Raw genomic sequence first — 16242 nt, forward strand, 5'->3', positions numbered from 1 at the left:
TTCAGGACCCCACTACAGCCCAGGACCCCACTAGTGCCCAAGATTATCACTCATAGCTATGGTTGCCTCAGAGATTTTATTACCTACCGCCTAGAACTGGCAAGAGAATTGTGAAGAGAAGAAAGAAGTGCTCACAATTGAGGTCTTTGAATGGAGAAGGGTTTTGCTTGGAAAACATTTGTTCTAAGATTCTAAAGGTCAAGGTTCCTTTCTTATGACCCAATTTTATCAGAAAAGGAGAATACTTTCTACTTTCCAACCACAAAACATTCTTTCAAGCATCCAAACTTTTCTTTAGGTTGCTTTCTACATTTGTAAATAACCCTTCCTCATCATTCAACACCAGTTACTCAAATAAGACAGTTGAATGTGATTACAACCTGTTGGTTACAGTCTTTTCCTTTGTTAAAACCCCAGTTAATTACCCCAAGAGAGTAAAGCTTTGAGTACAGCAAAGTGGAAGCCAAATAAAAACCTTCTAGAAGGACTGATGTCAGCAGGACTCCTGGTATCTTAGGATGAATGGCTCCCATGTTTCTGTTGAGTCTCTCTAGTATGGAAACTAGATTATCCTTTGAAGGACCCTAGTTCTTACTGAAATGTAAGAGTTATTAAGAGGCTTGACCTGGGAAAAAGTAGGTAGGATATGGGGTTCCTGTGAAGGACCCTAGGGGCTTTCACCAGTTTTACGCCCACCTCAAGCCTTGGTCAAGATTAGGCCAAATACCAGCTTCCCCCCTCGGGTCTAGGCTAGGCCAAGTTCCATTCTCCACCCACAGTTCTCTGGAGGAGCAGGGACATTCTTGAAAATCCAAAGAATGTACTAACATAGTCACCTGACCCTCTGGTCCCAGTTGGATAGTTTGAATGCATGTCATATGCTTGCTAATCAATAGGTTCAAAGGTCAATATGCTTAGCCAATAAGTTTAAACTGTAACCTTGCTGATGCAACCTGTACCCCTAAAAAGTATAAAAACTGCTTGTTTATAGCCATTTGGGGTCACCTTCTAGTCACTCGTCATGAGGGGCTAATTGAAGGTCGACATCAACATGCCTGAAAATAAACCTCTTGCGTTTGCATCGAATTCTGTTCTTGTGTCTCACCTGGGGGGGGGTGTCTCCCAGTAGTTAAGACTCACTTCAAGCCTTACACCTTCAGTAAGAATGAGAAAGGGGAGGTATCCTCAGTTCCTCATAGTACCAAAAGCCTAAGGAACTTTGCATACCTCAGTGTGCACACTATGGACTTAGCATTCAACATCCACTGTGCTATTTCCCCCAACCACCAATTAATTTATCATGGCCCTTCCAGGAGGGGTCTCCTAGACTTACTTCCAAAACTCTATGAAAATGTCATGCTAATCATTTCACACATTTTCAGGGCTGATATCAATGATTTAGTCAGTTTCAAACCTCCTTAAATAGGCATTCAGTGTTTTCAGAGTTGTATGGGAAAGAATAATTAATTCGTTGAACCGGTCAGATGTCTGTGATTTTCTTGTACTGAGCTCGGCACTCAGAGCACACTGTTCCTTTAGAATTTCCTGATTGACAGGCAGAAACCCCGTGAGTCTGAACATTCTGTATCAACAACTAATGGGAATGTAACTGAGCTTTGATGTTTAAAAGCCCAGAGAACCTGTGGGATTAAATGCTGATTGACCATAGGCCAGCTCACTGCTTAATACTAATGCTCAAGTCCACCACACAGCTCATTTGATTTGGTATGACCTTGGTCTCTTATGGAAAGCATTGTCCTTTTGAAGCTTTGTTATCTGATGTAGAGAATGGAAAGGACCCAGGACTTCCACATCAGTACAAACACCTATACTCACTCATGTTATCTTTTAGTACTTATTTATTTTGATTCATATAAATGTTTTGCTTACGTGCAGTTATGTTCATTGTGTGTGCACCTGGTGCTGGCAAAGACTAGAAGGGGACTTCAGCTGCCCTGGAACTGAAGTTGCAGATGGCTGTGAGTCTTCATGTGAGAGCTGGGAACCAAACTCGGATCCTCTGCATGAGCAGCCAGTGCTCTTAACCAATGAACCATCTCCCAAGGCCTTCACGTCCTGATTCACACTAGATATGTTCATCTTTGGGGGTTCCTATCAAATTCAAAGCACATTCTAAAAGTGTTGTTAGGTTTGCTCCTGTAGAATATGACTCTGTGTGTATTCTCTGAAACCAGGTTTTTTAGGTCAGCTCCATTTTTGAATAATACAATAATCAGAACTGGTGCTTTCTCATTCAGTGTTAGGTTCGCTAACTCAGTCCCCACTGGGTCATCAGAGTAAGGAGCTTGGGGTTTTAGGAAGGTGAGCCTTTTGCTCAAAGTCACAAACTGGTGAATGTCAGAACCAGTTTGTTGTTTTGGTTGTTTGGTTATTTGGTTGTTTGGTTGGTTGGTTGGTTTGAGGGGTGTAGCTTTTTAAAAGTAGAGAGAACTGGAAATAATTCGTGCTATTTTTTCAATATTTAGAAAGTATCTGTCACTCACCTGGAGTTAGTCAGAAGGACCAATCACTAACTTTGAGGCTGGATGTCTTAACCTTATCCTCAAAAGGACTAGAGGCTCTGGAGCATGAGATAAGCTTTGAATTAGTGACCAACAGATGAAGCTATTTCTCCCTAGGTAGCAAATTCCTCACTGTAAACATCCCCTTAAGGGCATAGCTCTTAGTTTCTTCCCGAAGATGTTTCTTAATCAGATTTCTAGATTGTGTCTAATTTGATTATGTCATTCATTCTTAGGAGAGGGAAAAATAGATGTTAATACACACACCTATCAACAAACAGTAAAAATACTTTAGTGCCAATTAATTGGACTTTTCCCCCCTTAAATATGATCCTAACAAAAATTTTAACTGTATAACAAGAAAGTCACAGTCTTTAAAAACAGGTGTCCTTCTTTCAGACATCAGCTCTTCCACTGGATTCCACATGTGTGTGACCTGGGACATGATACTTAACGGTTTAAAAATAATTCCCTTTATTTCTTTGAGATCATATCATTTTACCCTTCCCTTTCCTCCTTCCAAATCCTGCCATGTGAACCCTCATCCCCTTGCTGACTTTTGGTCTCTTTCTCTAATTGGCAGTGGTGGTGGTGATGGTAGTGGTGGTGGTAGTGGTGGTGGTGGTAGTGGTAGTGTGTGTGCATGTGTGTGGTGTGTGTGTTCCTAATATGTAAACACAACCTTCACAGTTTATATACTGTTACACCTGTTTGTTTCCACATATGACCATTTGGTATTGGGCAACCCTGAGGAAGACTATAACTTCCACTTAGCACCACAGCTGCCTATAGTTCTTTGTCTAGGATGAAGTCTCTTAAGGTTCCCGTTTCCATGACACCATGTCTGTTTGTGTGTTCCTCGCTCAGATCTTGTTAGTCAGCCTTATTGGTAAGACACACACTAAAGAAACTTTTGATGTTTTAAATGATAACAATAATACACTACACTTTCCTATTAAATTACAATTTACAAGACCCTGCCTGGATCTGAGACAGAACACTAGTAATGTGAAATAATACACAATTGCATTTTCAAAAGAGAAACTTAAATAAAAAAAATCCATGGTAAAAACACTAATGAAGTAGTTAACCCTTAGAAAATGTAATAAAGTATTGAGGTTTAAAAAAAACCTGAGACCCTGGCTTACATTTTAAATATCAAGATTCCAGAAAAGAACACAAAACCTTAGGTTTTTAGGTAGTTAGAAAGAAAAAAAGTGAACGGAAATATAACATTGTGCATAATTCCTTTAAAAATGTATGTGAGATCGAAATTAGTACCTTTCTTCTTTTGATTAAGAAGGAAACATTTAGTCAGTGAAAACAAGTAACACCCTCAAAGGGTGTTGTACGGTGGTGTTTACTGCAGTCTTGCTCTGCAATGGAGTGCTGTGAGAGGAAACATTTGTAATCTCCTACTGCCATCTTAAGTACTGTCTTGTCACTGCACTGGACAGAAGAGGAAACACCAAGAGCATCTTCTAGAAACTATCTATCCACATCCATGCTCTTCACATAAAACTAAATATCTATTACTTTGTCATATAAAAAATTAAATGTTTATAGCTGCATTCTCCACTCTAATTACATTTAGATTTTTAAAAAGAGCCACTGAGCAATTTATTTATTTATTTATTGAATATTTTTATTCTGATCATCTGAGCTATGTAATGTAAAATTCTGGGTAGAACTGCATATTAACCAGATGTATGAATCACACAAATTCAAAACTTTTAAATGTATAATAAACCAGAAACAAAGCACAACTCTATTTTTTTAAAGCAAATCAATGAGCAAAACATCAGGGTGCCAAGCATCAAAAACCAACAAATTTATACAGACAGTTTTAATGTGTCAACTGAACTCAATGCTAGCAGTTTATTTAAAAATCACAGTGCAAATGCAAGCCTGACTTTTCTATAAAGTCTAAGAACTCTTGTTAAATACACGTCTTTAAAAAATGACTCTTCAAATATCCTCATCCAACTTGGAAAGTTATGGAGTAGAGAATCTTCCTATTTTTATTTTATTATACACACACACAAACACACACACACACAAGCCAAGTAACCATGAATCCTAGAATAAGAGTTTGTCTCTACAAGCGAAACTGAGTGTCCTCTGATAGCATTGCTGATATCTCCTAATGATCTGCCCAGCTCTCCACTCTACTCTCCTCACACTGGCTTTTTCTTCATGCCTGTCACCTCACCATCACAAAACCGTGGCTGTAGTTCTAGATATTAAGTCAGAATCAAAGTTGGGGAAAGTGACAGAGGACAGAAGCACCATATCCCCTGTTGTTAGTCTTGCTGGTGAGAATAATTATCACCATTTCTTCATGAAAGAGGTACAGAAAAATTGATTCCTCTGTCCATCACCATGAAGCAAATTAGAAAAAATATTAAAAAAAAATGGAGAGTAAAAAGAATCATTGTGCACCAAGTTTCTTTCACGATTTTAGATTCAGATACTTCACTAAGCAGAAGTGAAAATCTTCCCTTTCTTTCCAAATATACAGTAATACTGGGCAAAGTGTCGGGGAAAATACGTAGCAAAGCAAGAAGACACGTGTAAGAGAAAGCTTCAAATCCAACACCACAGACAAGTGCACCAATAATAATATTGGGAGAAAATGAAAGAAAATGAAGAAAGTCGTCTAGAATGAACTCTGTACCATATTATAAATGGCAATCAAAGTGCATTCTCAAGGGAGGGAGTGCCTTCCTAACAGACATACCCAGAGCATAAATTCTACAAAAGATGAAGCCGCTACCCAGGAGAGAGAGAGAGAGAGAGCGAGAGAGAGAGAGAGAGAGAGAGAGAGAGAGAGAGAGAGAGAAGGAAAAAGGGCTCACAGTCACTTGTAAGAAAAAAATCAATATAAAAGCTACCAAATTTTAGATATAGATACTAAATTTTGGAGCAGAGGTTATCCAAGCCAAAAGTGTGGTTTTTTGTAGCCCCAAAATTCTCCAAAATATCCTTGCAGAAAACACTGTAGTAAACTACAGTGGAACACCAGTGGAAAAGGCATCTTAGGGGTAGAATTTTGGAAGCTCTGGGGATAGCATAGATTTACAAATTTGTAAATATTGTCAGAATATTGACAAATAACCTTTCTACATTTATAAGCTTATGTGGAGTTAGTCGTGCTAACTTAAACGAATTTTAGAAAAATTACAAAAATCTAAGGGACATTAAAATTTTTCTAGTAGATGAAATACCAACATTATATGCAAAGATTAAATAGTCCTGCTTCATTTCTCATAGAAATTATTCAAGGTATTTTAGGAGAAATTTAAACTACTTTTCTCACTGAGGTAAAAGAAACAATTAGAACACTACTCATACACAAAAGAAAGAAATCTATAATATCTAAGACAACAAACCCTAAATTAATCTACTTAATCAGGAGCTAACTCCCTTTCTAGACATCTACTAAGAAAGAATAATTCCTAATAAAGTTATAAATAATTTTCTCTTTTGTCTTGGTTTTTTACTAAGATGTGTATGTATTATCTTCTGTGATTAAAAAAAATCAAATCTCAAAACTAGCAATACAACTTCCATGCTCCGATCATCAGCCTGAAGGAGGACACTAGGAGAGGCAGAAGATGTGCTAGACAGACCTTCATTCTGTAGGAAAAGCCCTGTCTCTGATAGACGATAATTCAGAATAACAGAATATCAATATACTCACTCAGTTCTTCAACGTCTAAATGATAAGTAATTCGATTTTTTGACTGTGATAATAACTTCTTTAGTAGCACCTGTCTAGGAAAGGTGAAAAAAGTTTCTTGTGCAAATAATAATATTCAGAAGAAATCTTAGGAAGGAAAAGTGGTGTTTTATTTCAGAACAAAATAAAAAAAAGAAATGGAAAATAATAGCAATTACAGCACTTATTTCCCAGTTCTTAAAATAATTTCCATTATATAGAAAAGTATTATAATAAATGCATAAGAACAATTATGAACAATGACCATAGTCTGTTTAATTTTAAAAACAGAACTACAAAACTGGTCAACACGCTGCAAAGGAATATAATAAAGTAATTCTTCCACAAACAACAGTCCACATTAAAGACTGTATAAAATTCTATCACAATAGTCTATGACCATCTTGATGTGACAATGCCACATACATAGTAGTACATACATGTAAGACCAGTTGCCAGCCTGGTTTCCTAAGGTACAAGTGCCTATGTAAACTACCGTCACTCAGCTTTTAAGGACAAAGTCAGCCCAAGCTATGCAAGGCTGACCCTGTTTGCCCAGAGCTAATGGAATTACACACTACATAACCTGAGTGATTCTTCAAACTCCGTTTTGTACATTTGACTTGAACTTCATAAACTAAATTCAGGAGACCAGGCTGGGGAAATTCTGCATCAACACCACCATCCTGTTCATAGTGCTAAGGTTAAAAAAAAAAAGGTATCGGGAGGTTAACCAGAGTTGGGCTAAAAGGCTAAACAGATGTGTGAATTAGTGGATCTCAACCTTCACTACAAATGCAAGTCGCCTACGATTCACTTTAAAAACGTCAGGGACTCAGTGGTTAGGAACATTGGCTGCTGTTGCAGAGGACCCAGATATGATGCCCAGTCTCCACATGGTGACTCACAGCCATCTACACATCCAGTTCCAAGTGACCTAATGTCCTCTTCTGGCTCCGTCAAGCACTGCACATACATGGTGCACAGACACACACGTAGGCACAATACCCGCACACATAAACCCTTAAAAATGTCTAAGTGCCAGACTGACTGAATCAGAGTCTGTAGAAACTGATCCTATGTTGTTTTCTATTGACCCATGAGAAAACTCTAACCCAGAGAAAGGATTTAAAAGCATAGCAATAGATAAGATAAAAAATATTATTCAGGTTGAAAATAGCCAAAGAGTTGTGTTCTAACCCAAAAAGAAGCTGAAAAGATCAGAGGATCACAAACATGACGATTTTTATAACAGCAGAGTATGAAGTAGACAATCACAGTAGCCACAGCACCAAGATGTTGCCTGAGTGGCTGACTGCTAGGTACTGAGAACATGTAAAGGAGCACTCCTCCTGGGGTCTCCTACTCTGCCAGGGCTGTGAGAATAAATGGCACATGAAAGGAGATAGATGTCACGGTGACGTCTCCACATCACCTATGCTACTTTCTTTAAACTGTGGTGATTAAAAAAGAAAAGCATTTGGAATTTCATTGGCCAAGTACCAGAGCTAAACTAAACCTATAGAATTTACATGTAAAACTTCTATATTTCCAGCACTCCGTCTTCACAAATACCAACATGTTTAATACTCACTACTTTGTTTTAAACAGATTGAAAAAGAAAAACTACCTTCTGACTGTACTTCCACCTGACTTCTAATACCTTCTACATTTAAGTGAATGTAGGTTTAACAGAACATTGTCAAAATGTAGTAAGAGATATTGATATTAGATATATATCAATGTAACTCACATTAACATTGTTAATGTTGGCTCTCAGTAAGTCTAATAATGTCATCATTATAAACATCCCTATCACTTATAGTACCGTTGGCCTCTACAGCTGCCAATACTAGCATTTTCTTTTTTTTTAAAGGTTTATTTTATTTTATGTATATGAATATACTGTCTTCAGACACACCAGAAAAGGGCATCAGATCCCATCACAGATGGTTGTGAGCCACCACGTGGTTGCTGGGAGTTGAACTCTGGACCTCTGGAAGAGCAGTCATTGCTGCTAACCGCTGAGCCAGCTCTCCAGCCCCAACACTGGTGTTTTCATCATCCTTGCTTTCAGGTCCCCACCTAATAAAAAACTCAGAGGTAATCAAGCCTCATAGAGACTGTAAAGTAAAAAATATAGAATCATCCTTACTTTTACTTTTTAATTTTGCAGTGTGTGTGCATGCATGCATGCGTGCAAGCGTGGGTGGCTTGTGATGGAGGCCAGAGAGGATATTGGGTCCCATAGAGCTGGAGTTGCAGGTTGTTGTGAACAACCTGACCTGGGTGCTGAGAACCAAACTCAAGTCCTCTTCAAGAATAACAAATGTGCTCACCACTGACCATTTCTCCAACACCCAGAGTTATCTCTATGCAAACACTGATGGGAGCGTAACAGACTGGACAAGACTCGGCCGTGCTGCTGGATGACGGTACGATCCACTCCCCTCTCACTGTTTCACAACTGTAAAGCTGAGACGATGAGCTGGTCTGACAACATTTGAGAGGATTAAATGAGGTAGAATGTTCACTAGAGGACTAAAACCAACTCTTGAGAAAACAGAAAATCCTAGCACTTTGTCAAGTAAAAACAAATAACTGGCTATGCTACCCAAAATAAAGTTACCATAATGAACTTTTCATTTTTGAACTGATAAAAATGTTTATGTAGTTACCAAGAAAATGAAAATAAAAATCTATTAATGGTTATTCTGTAGGTTTAGTATTTTGATTATTACGTGATGAGAAGTATTTCCCTTCTGGTCCAATTTTAGATATAATTCAGTAATGCCTGGCTCTGTTTTTATAATAGTATTCAGTATGGCCTTATGCTAATTAAAATAAATTTTAAATCTCAATTGGTGTTTTAATGTATAAGAAAATTAAACCATGAATCATACTCTCTAGCAGCTTTGACACAGTTTTGATATGACTGACCAAGTTCAGCTCTTCAGAGTTTTCACCTCATCTCTTCTGAGTTTGTTTCCTATGGGATGCAATTCCTGCAAGGACACAGACACAGACACAGACACAGACACAGACACACACACACACACACACACACACACACACACACACACACTGCAACAACTAAGGATGGACACTTTAAAAATATTTCTTGGTCATTCTTTTCTCCAGACAACTTGGTACAGCTCCATGGCCACCTCTTTTCTTTCCTTTTTTCTTTCTCTCTTTCTTTCTCTTCTTTCTTCTTTCTTTCTTTTATCCTTCAGAGGCTGGCTTTCTACCAATGTACCTGGCAATTAGCTATACTGATGACTTTCTTTTGTTCTGTGATGATAAATTCTCATGTAGCCAGTTCCACATTAGAGCTTATCATTCAGGACAACCTGAGACATTGATTCCAGGCCATGTTACTCAGAATAAATCATTTCTTATTCCCTTTGAGGAGAGGGCTGTATTTTTTGACAATAGAGTGAGTAAAAAAAAAAAGTGGCAGATGCACTGAATTAATCCAGAAATCTCCAGTTAATACTGTGAAAGTTTTTTTAAGTACATACACTGCATTGCTCACCCCACTCTCCCAAGAAAGTGTGGTGTGTGTGTGTGTGTGTGTGTGTGTGTGTGTGTGTGTGTGTGAAATGTATAGATTTATTTTATATATATGAATGTTTTGTGTGCATTGTATGTGTGTACAATGAGCATGTCAGGGACCTGGGGAGGTCAGAAGAAGGTGCTCGATTATCTGGAACTGAAGTTATGGATGGATGTCAGCCAGTGTAGGGTGTGGGAAACAGAACCTCTCCAAGATCAACAGGGGTTCTTAACTACTGAGCAATCTCACCAGCCCCTCATATTTTAAAGCATCAGTTTTGTGTCTGATTAATTCATCTGGGAAATTTGTTTAAAGGGTAGATTCGAATGCTTCACTCCTTCTTTAAAAGGGGAACAAGAATACCCTTGGCAGGGAAGAGAGAGGCAAAGATTAAAACAGAGACTGAAGGGACACCCATTCAGAGCCTGCCCCACATGTGGCCCATATATATACAGCCAATTAGACAAGATGGATGAAGCAAAGAAGTGCAGAAGTGTAGATCGCTCCTGAGAGACACAGCCAGAATACAGCAAATACAGAGGCAAATGCCAGCAGCAAACCACTGAACTGAGAATAGGACCCCTGTTGAAGGAATCAGAGGGGAACTGAAGAGCTTGAAGGGGCTCTGAGACCCCATATGTACAACAATGCCAAGCAACCAGAGCTTCCAGGGACTAAGCCACTACCTAAAAGACTATACATGGACTGACCCTGGACTCTGACCTCATAGGTAGCAATGAATATCCTAGTAAGAGCACCAGTGGAAGGGGAAGCCCTGGGTCCTGCTAAGACTGAACCCCAGTGAACCAGACTGTTGGGGGAGGGGGCAATGGGGAGGGTGGGGAGGGGAACACCCATAAGGAAGGGAGGGGGAAGGGGATGTTTGCCCGGAAACCGGGAAAGGGAATAACACTCGAAATGTATATAAGAAATATTCAAGTTTAAAAAAAAAAAAAAGGGTAGATTCCTGGATCCATCTTCAGTAAAAGTAGTGAAGATCTGGAGTAGGAATGGAATGTGAATTTTTAGCAACCCTCATCCCCTAACTCCCCAGCATTCAGACACTTTTAATAAATGACCCTAAATATAAATGATTTCCTGAAATTCCTAAAAGATTTCTCTGAGTCCTTGTGATAAACAGCCAAGTGGTCCAGGCTGACTGTAAGCTGCTCAGTTTCCGTACAGCCCTTTGCTTTTGTACATATAAATTTTTAAATGTACATGTGCATGCATTGTAAGTATGAAATGCTATTCTTAGAAGAAAAGAAGAAGAAAAAGGAACATAAAAGAAAAAATCCAAATGAAATCTACACTGATGAGTTTATAGGCTTTTAGAGGGAGAAATAGTTTATTCTTTTCCAAAAATTAAACCTAATCCAGGCTCTGAGACAAAGTAAGTGCTAGCATGCTAGCATGCTGTGCGGGGAAGATAGAATAGACTTATAGGCAAGGCATCCTTTCAAAGTCTTAGGGAAGCATGAGTCTTTTCTAACTTCCGTATAACATGTGCTTCTTTGAACAGATTTTATGATGATCTGATAAAGAACCCAACCCACTATGATTCATTATGCAGAGAGGTGAGTGAGACCAATTCCTTTCCATTATCACTTACTTTTGGTGTATTCAGATACAAGGTGTTTTCCTTGTATTCTTTAACTTGCCTTGTGCTATTTTCCTAGGAACTTCCCACAGTAGTGTTTATGATATTCACTCTTCTTTGCATTATGAAAGGAAAAAACATAAAGAAAAAAATTTAAAATCTCATCTTTTCTAGGCATCACATGCATCTCTAATCTCTCTTGCATAGTGTATTAAATTTCCTGGCTGCTTTGAATATGCAAGACAGTGTTAAATTTACAGTGGGAAAGGCAGTGTTTTTGAACTGAAGTTTGTTTCTTTAGCTTTTGTTTTGTTTTGTTTTGTTTTGATGTACTGGAAAGTGTTTGGTTTCTGTGATTTAATTGAAATGGAAATAGATGCACATTAAAATGCACAATAATAGATTTCTAAAGTTTTACTTTATACAGAGAAATTAAATTTTCTTTGAAAATTATGAACAGCATCAGTGGCTTCTTCCTTAAGAAAAACAAGCTTTATTGCCTGTCAGACTTTGAGATCACTATGTTCCAAGCTTACGGATTCCCTGTGGATAGATGTTAAAGATGTCTGACTTCCTCTAAAGTAGTGGCTCTCAACCTCCTAATGCTGTGTCCCTGAGAAGGCTAGGCTGATTCCATGATAGGCTTCAAATTGGCAGTTAAGACTAGGCCTAAATCTCTGTTTCCAAGAACTAGACAATTCCAGGCCAGTCCAGGCCTCAGAAACTGCTGTCACCTGGCTTGAAGTAAAGACAATGGAACAGGAGCAGTTTCCAGACTTCCTCAGCAAGTTTCCAGACTCCCCAGAAAGTTTCCAGCCCCCACACACAGGTAATAGAATGTCAGTAGAGATGGGCCCAACAGATTAACATAGAGGTCACCCAGCACAACATTCCCTAATGTGCTTTAAATCAGGGATGCAAGCTCAACTGGTTGTCTATCTTGGTAACAGGACTCCCAATGTGCTGGCCTTCTACAGAACACAACACTCTTTGCGTTTACAGACGATTTGAGTCCAGGGTCTCATTCTTCAGTGAACCATGGACCCTTACAACTCTTTAATACAGTTCCTCATGTGGTGACCCCAAACATAAAATTATTTTCGTTACTATATCATAACTAATTTTGCTACTGTTATCAAACAACATGTAAATATCTGTGTTTTCTGATGGTCTTAGGCAACACAGTGAAAGAGTTGTTTGATCCCCAAGAGGTCATGGCATATAAGTAGAGAGAACCTATGCTCTGAGAGTTATACTGGAGATTTGATTCAAGATGGTGGAGGCCACCAGCACCCAAGGAACCACAGAGCATCTCCAAGGAGCTCCAAGAGAAGACAGAATGGCAAAGGAGTCTGCAGAGCTCTCAGTATTTCCAGAACAACTAAAAGGAGGCAAGTTTTATGGGAGGACACTTTTTTAAAGTGGACTCAGAAAATGGGAAGGAAAGACAGTGAAGCAGAGCTGCAGGTGGTGGTGTCACCCTAGAGACTACATGGCAGTGACAGGTATGGATGGGAGCAGCATGGGATCGCAGTTGCAGCTGACAAAGGAACATGTTGCTGAGTACGGCAGGTACATGACCTGCTGGCAGGCACAGGACAGCTGGTCCAGCTGGCAGCATGAAGCCACTGCAGCTGCAGCTTGAGCTGTTTGCCCTCCTCGGGAGGGGAGAGCCTGGGTCTGCAGCTCTGTCTCTGGGCTGTGTGGTGAGCTGTGTGCAAAGGCCTGAAGTTCACATGGCTCCTGCCCCTGATGCCCTCCCAATAAGATCACACTGAGTCTAGATAACAATAGGACATCCAGGACAAGTCTCAGTGATAGTCCAGAATTTATGGTGCTTCAGAAACCAGAAACCTTGAACCAGATCAATGGCTCTTTGCAATTAGAATTTGTAATGTAAAGCTGTTTGGGCAAAAATATATTTACTGTGTAACACACTGCAGCTTACAATGCCACTTTGATGAACAAATAAATAATAGAGAGGTGGGAAGGACGGCTGTGAGGGGCCAAATCTTTTAAGTTCAGACTCCATTTTAGAGAACCTGACCGAAGTTTGAACTCAGGTAAACCAACAAGCCGGTACCTAGCATTAGTTCCCAAGTTGCCCCCCAACAAAACCCAAGCCTAGCTCCAGTCTCTAGGCTAATCCTCAAGACCAGCATCTCCAGGTTATTCTCCCAACAAACCAGCACCTCCGGGGTTACAAGCCCACCCCCAATGACCACCAATGCATAGGGTAGCAGAAGTTAAGTTTATGATATGACTCCCAGCACCAGCCCATCGTGTTAAAGGCCACAGAAGCTTTCCAATTAGATGTTTGCACACTTACCCCCAGGCCCCACTTTCTGCTTACTACAAAGCCTTGCCCGGATAGATATTCAGGGCTCCCCAACCACCAAAACCATCCTGCATGACAGCAGCCAGTTGGAGGGCTCTGAGCTAGCTTAAAGAGAGTAAAGACCCTGTGTGAATTACATCAGATTGGCTCCAGTCTGGTTTTGGGGGGAGGATCACTAACACTCCCCCTGGCACTACAGCTGAACAGCACAGGAAGCAGAGAGAGGTAAAACTATAAACTTGGTGGTGGTGGCAGCAGCAGGTATGGGAGGGAGCATGGCTCTGGTGGACAGGGAAGCATGTCCTTGCCAGTAGGGCTGGGAGGGTGGTGTGCATCACCTGGAGCTCTGAAGAGGCTCAGCCCCCAAGTGAGCCGCCCAGCCCAGGGATCACGCGCTCCGAGCTCTGCTTCATCTACTGAATTGGACCTCCTTGGAAGACCTCCACAGTCCATGTTGGTGTCCATGGCCCTTGATGCAGCAGGGACCATGTTGAGAGCCATGGTCTGTGTTGCCACAGGGGATCATGACGGGGTTTGTGTTCTGTGCTGCTACTGGCTGTTATGGGCAAGAAAGCTTCTTTTGCGGTGGTTCTGATGACTGCAGACTTAGCTGACAATGAGGCATACTGAAGGTTTTTGTGACCCTCTCCCTCAGAAGTCTAGTCAGAAAGCCACTGAAGAGAGTCCTTAAAAATCGAAGTATAGCTCTTCATAGTTGATGGCTTCTGGCGTGGGTGAGGGAAAGGTCTCAGCTATCTTTGAAAGGCTAGCTACTGGGAGTTTGAGCATGCTCCATTGAGAATGTGGACACACAGATTGGCCTTGATGGGGTTTTTGAGGGAGGGGGCAAAGGTGGGAGGATGAACTTGGGAGGAATGGAAATTGAGTATGGTTATTGTGTGAAATTCCCAAATAATCAATTAAAATATTGTGGTGGAACAGATGATCTTTACTATAAATTTATGAATTCTCAGAACATAATTAGATGAAAATTGAGCATCCCCTCAGTGACTCCCAGAAAGAGCTTTCTATATGAAAAGTACCACAGAAATTGAAGAGTAAACTCAAGACTCTCATGCTCTCTCCAGATCAGTGCTACTTTAATTTAAAAAAAAAATTCATTTCTGATGATGCATTTGCCAATGATGATACATGTCTGGTGACATAGTGATACAGATTTCTGCTCTTTCTCCATGTGTCTTCTATCCGAATAACAAGTAAAATAATTTGGATGCATATTCTTGATTCAATCAACTTGGTACTGTTACCTTGTTCAAAATAGTTGCTACTGGCTAAGCCTTAACTCTGAGGAAGAAGCTGAACACAGATACATTCCTTCCCATCCACTCTCCTCTGAAAAACTCATAAATCATCAAGGCATATCTACTTTTATTTATTACATAGCTCTGTCACTAAGAACTAATCTGCCCTTCTTTTAAAATTACTTTCATCTATTTTTTCTACATTCTGAATTCATCACTTGATAAAATGACAGTTTTAAAGAGATCTTTCTATATGTTTAAATTTTCATTTCTTTAACCATCAATAAATTGTTTAAACTGTTTCTTTTTTTCCTTTTGGTGTTGCAGGCCATCAATATTTCTGAACTTTGGGTATGTAAGAAATGGAATGCACTCTGCCCTACTCTCATGCACTTGCTGAAATCCTGGGCCCAATGTGTTTGGAGACGGAGCCTTTAAGGAGGTAATTAAGGCTAATTGAAGTCCATCTAATAGGATTGGTCTTGTAAGAAGAGGAAGAGGCACCAAAGCAGCAAGGACAGGGCAGGGACAAGGCTCTGTGAAGGCAGCCCTTGCAGACCAGATAAACATCAGAAGAAGCCACACCTACTGATGGGTGATCTTGAGCTGACAACCTTTGACACTCTGAAAACATGAAGTTGCATTAGGCATCAATGGCAGCCCAAGCCTGTTAACAGTTCATCTCTGTGTTCCTTAGCTATTTAGACACTCTAAGTGTCTAGATGCTGGTCTCTTTATACATAATATTGCAAATCCTTATTTCCCCTCCTCTTCACTTGTTGGTTTTTGAATTACATACTTCCAGGTTTTTTGTTGTTGTTGTTGTTTTATTTTTCTTTTTTGGTGTACTCCTTTTTTCCACATTTTTCCTTTATGGTCGCTTCTACATTTGAAATATACTTAAGCATTACATTTAGGTACAGTTTTTTTTCCTTTTTTTTCTTTGAATCTTATTCTTCTCAGTGTAAAACAAAATATAAAGGATCAATTTCTTCAATTCAGCAAGCCAATTATACCACTTATTCATTTTCTACCATTTTGAAATTTTTGTAGTACTCTAAATACACCTAAAACTTCTATTATTGTTTTTTATTCCCCATGACATCATTTATTCAGTAATTCATTTTGGAGACTATATACCCTACTACAGTAAAACATTTTTCACCAACAGGCTGCTGTCTAGAGCTGGATAGCCAGCTAGGGTGTCCTAGATCCCAGTGACAGTAGACCTTGTCTCCCA

This window comes from Rattus rattus, chromosome 8 (genome assembly GCF_011064425.1).
Source record: "Rattus rattus isolate New Zealand chromosome 8, Rrattus_CSIRO_v1, whole genome shotgun sequence".
Lineage (NCBI taxonomy): Eukaryota > Metazoa > Chordata > Mammalia > Rodentia > Muridae > Rattus > Rattus rattus.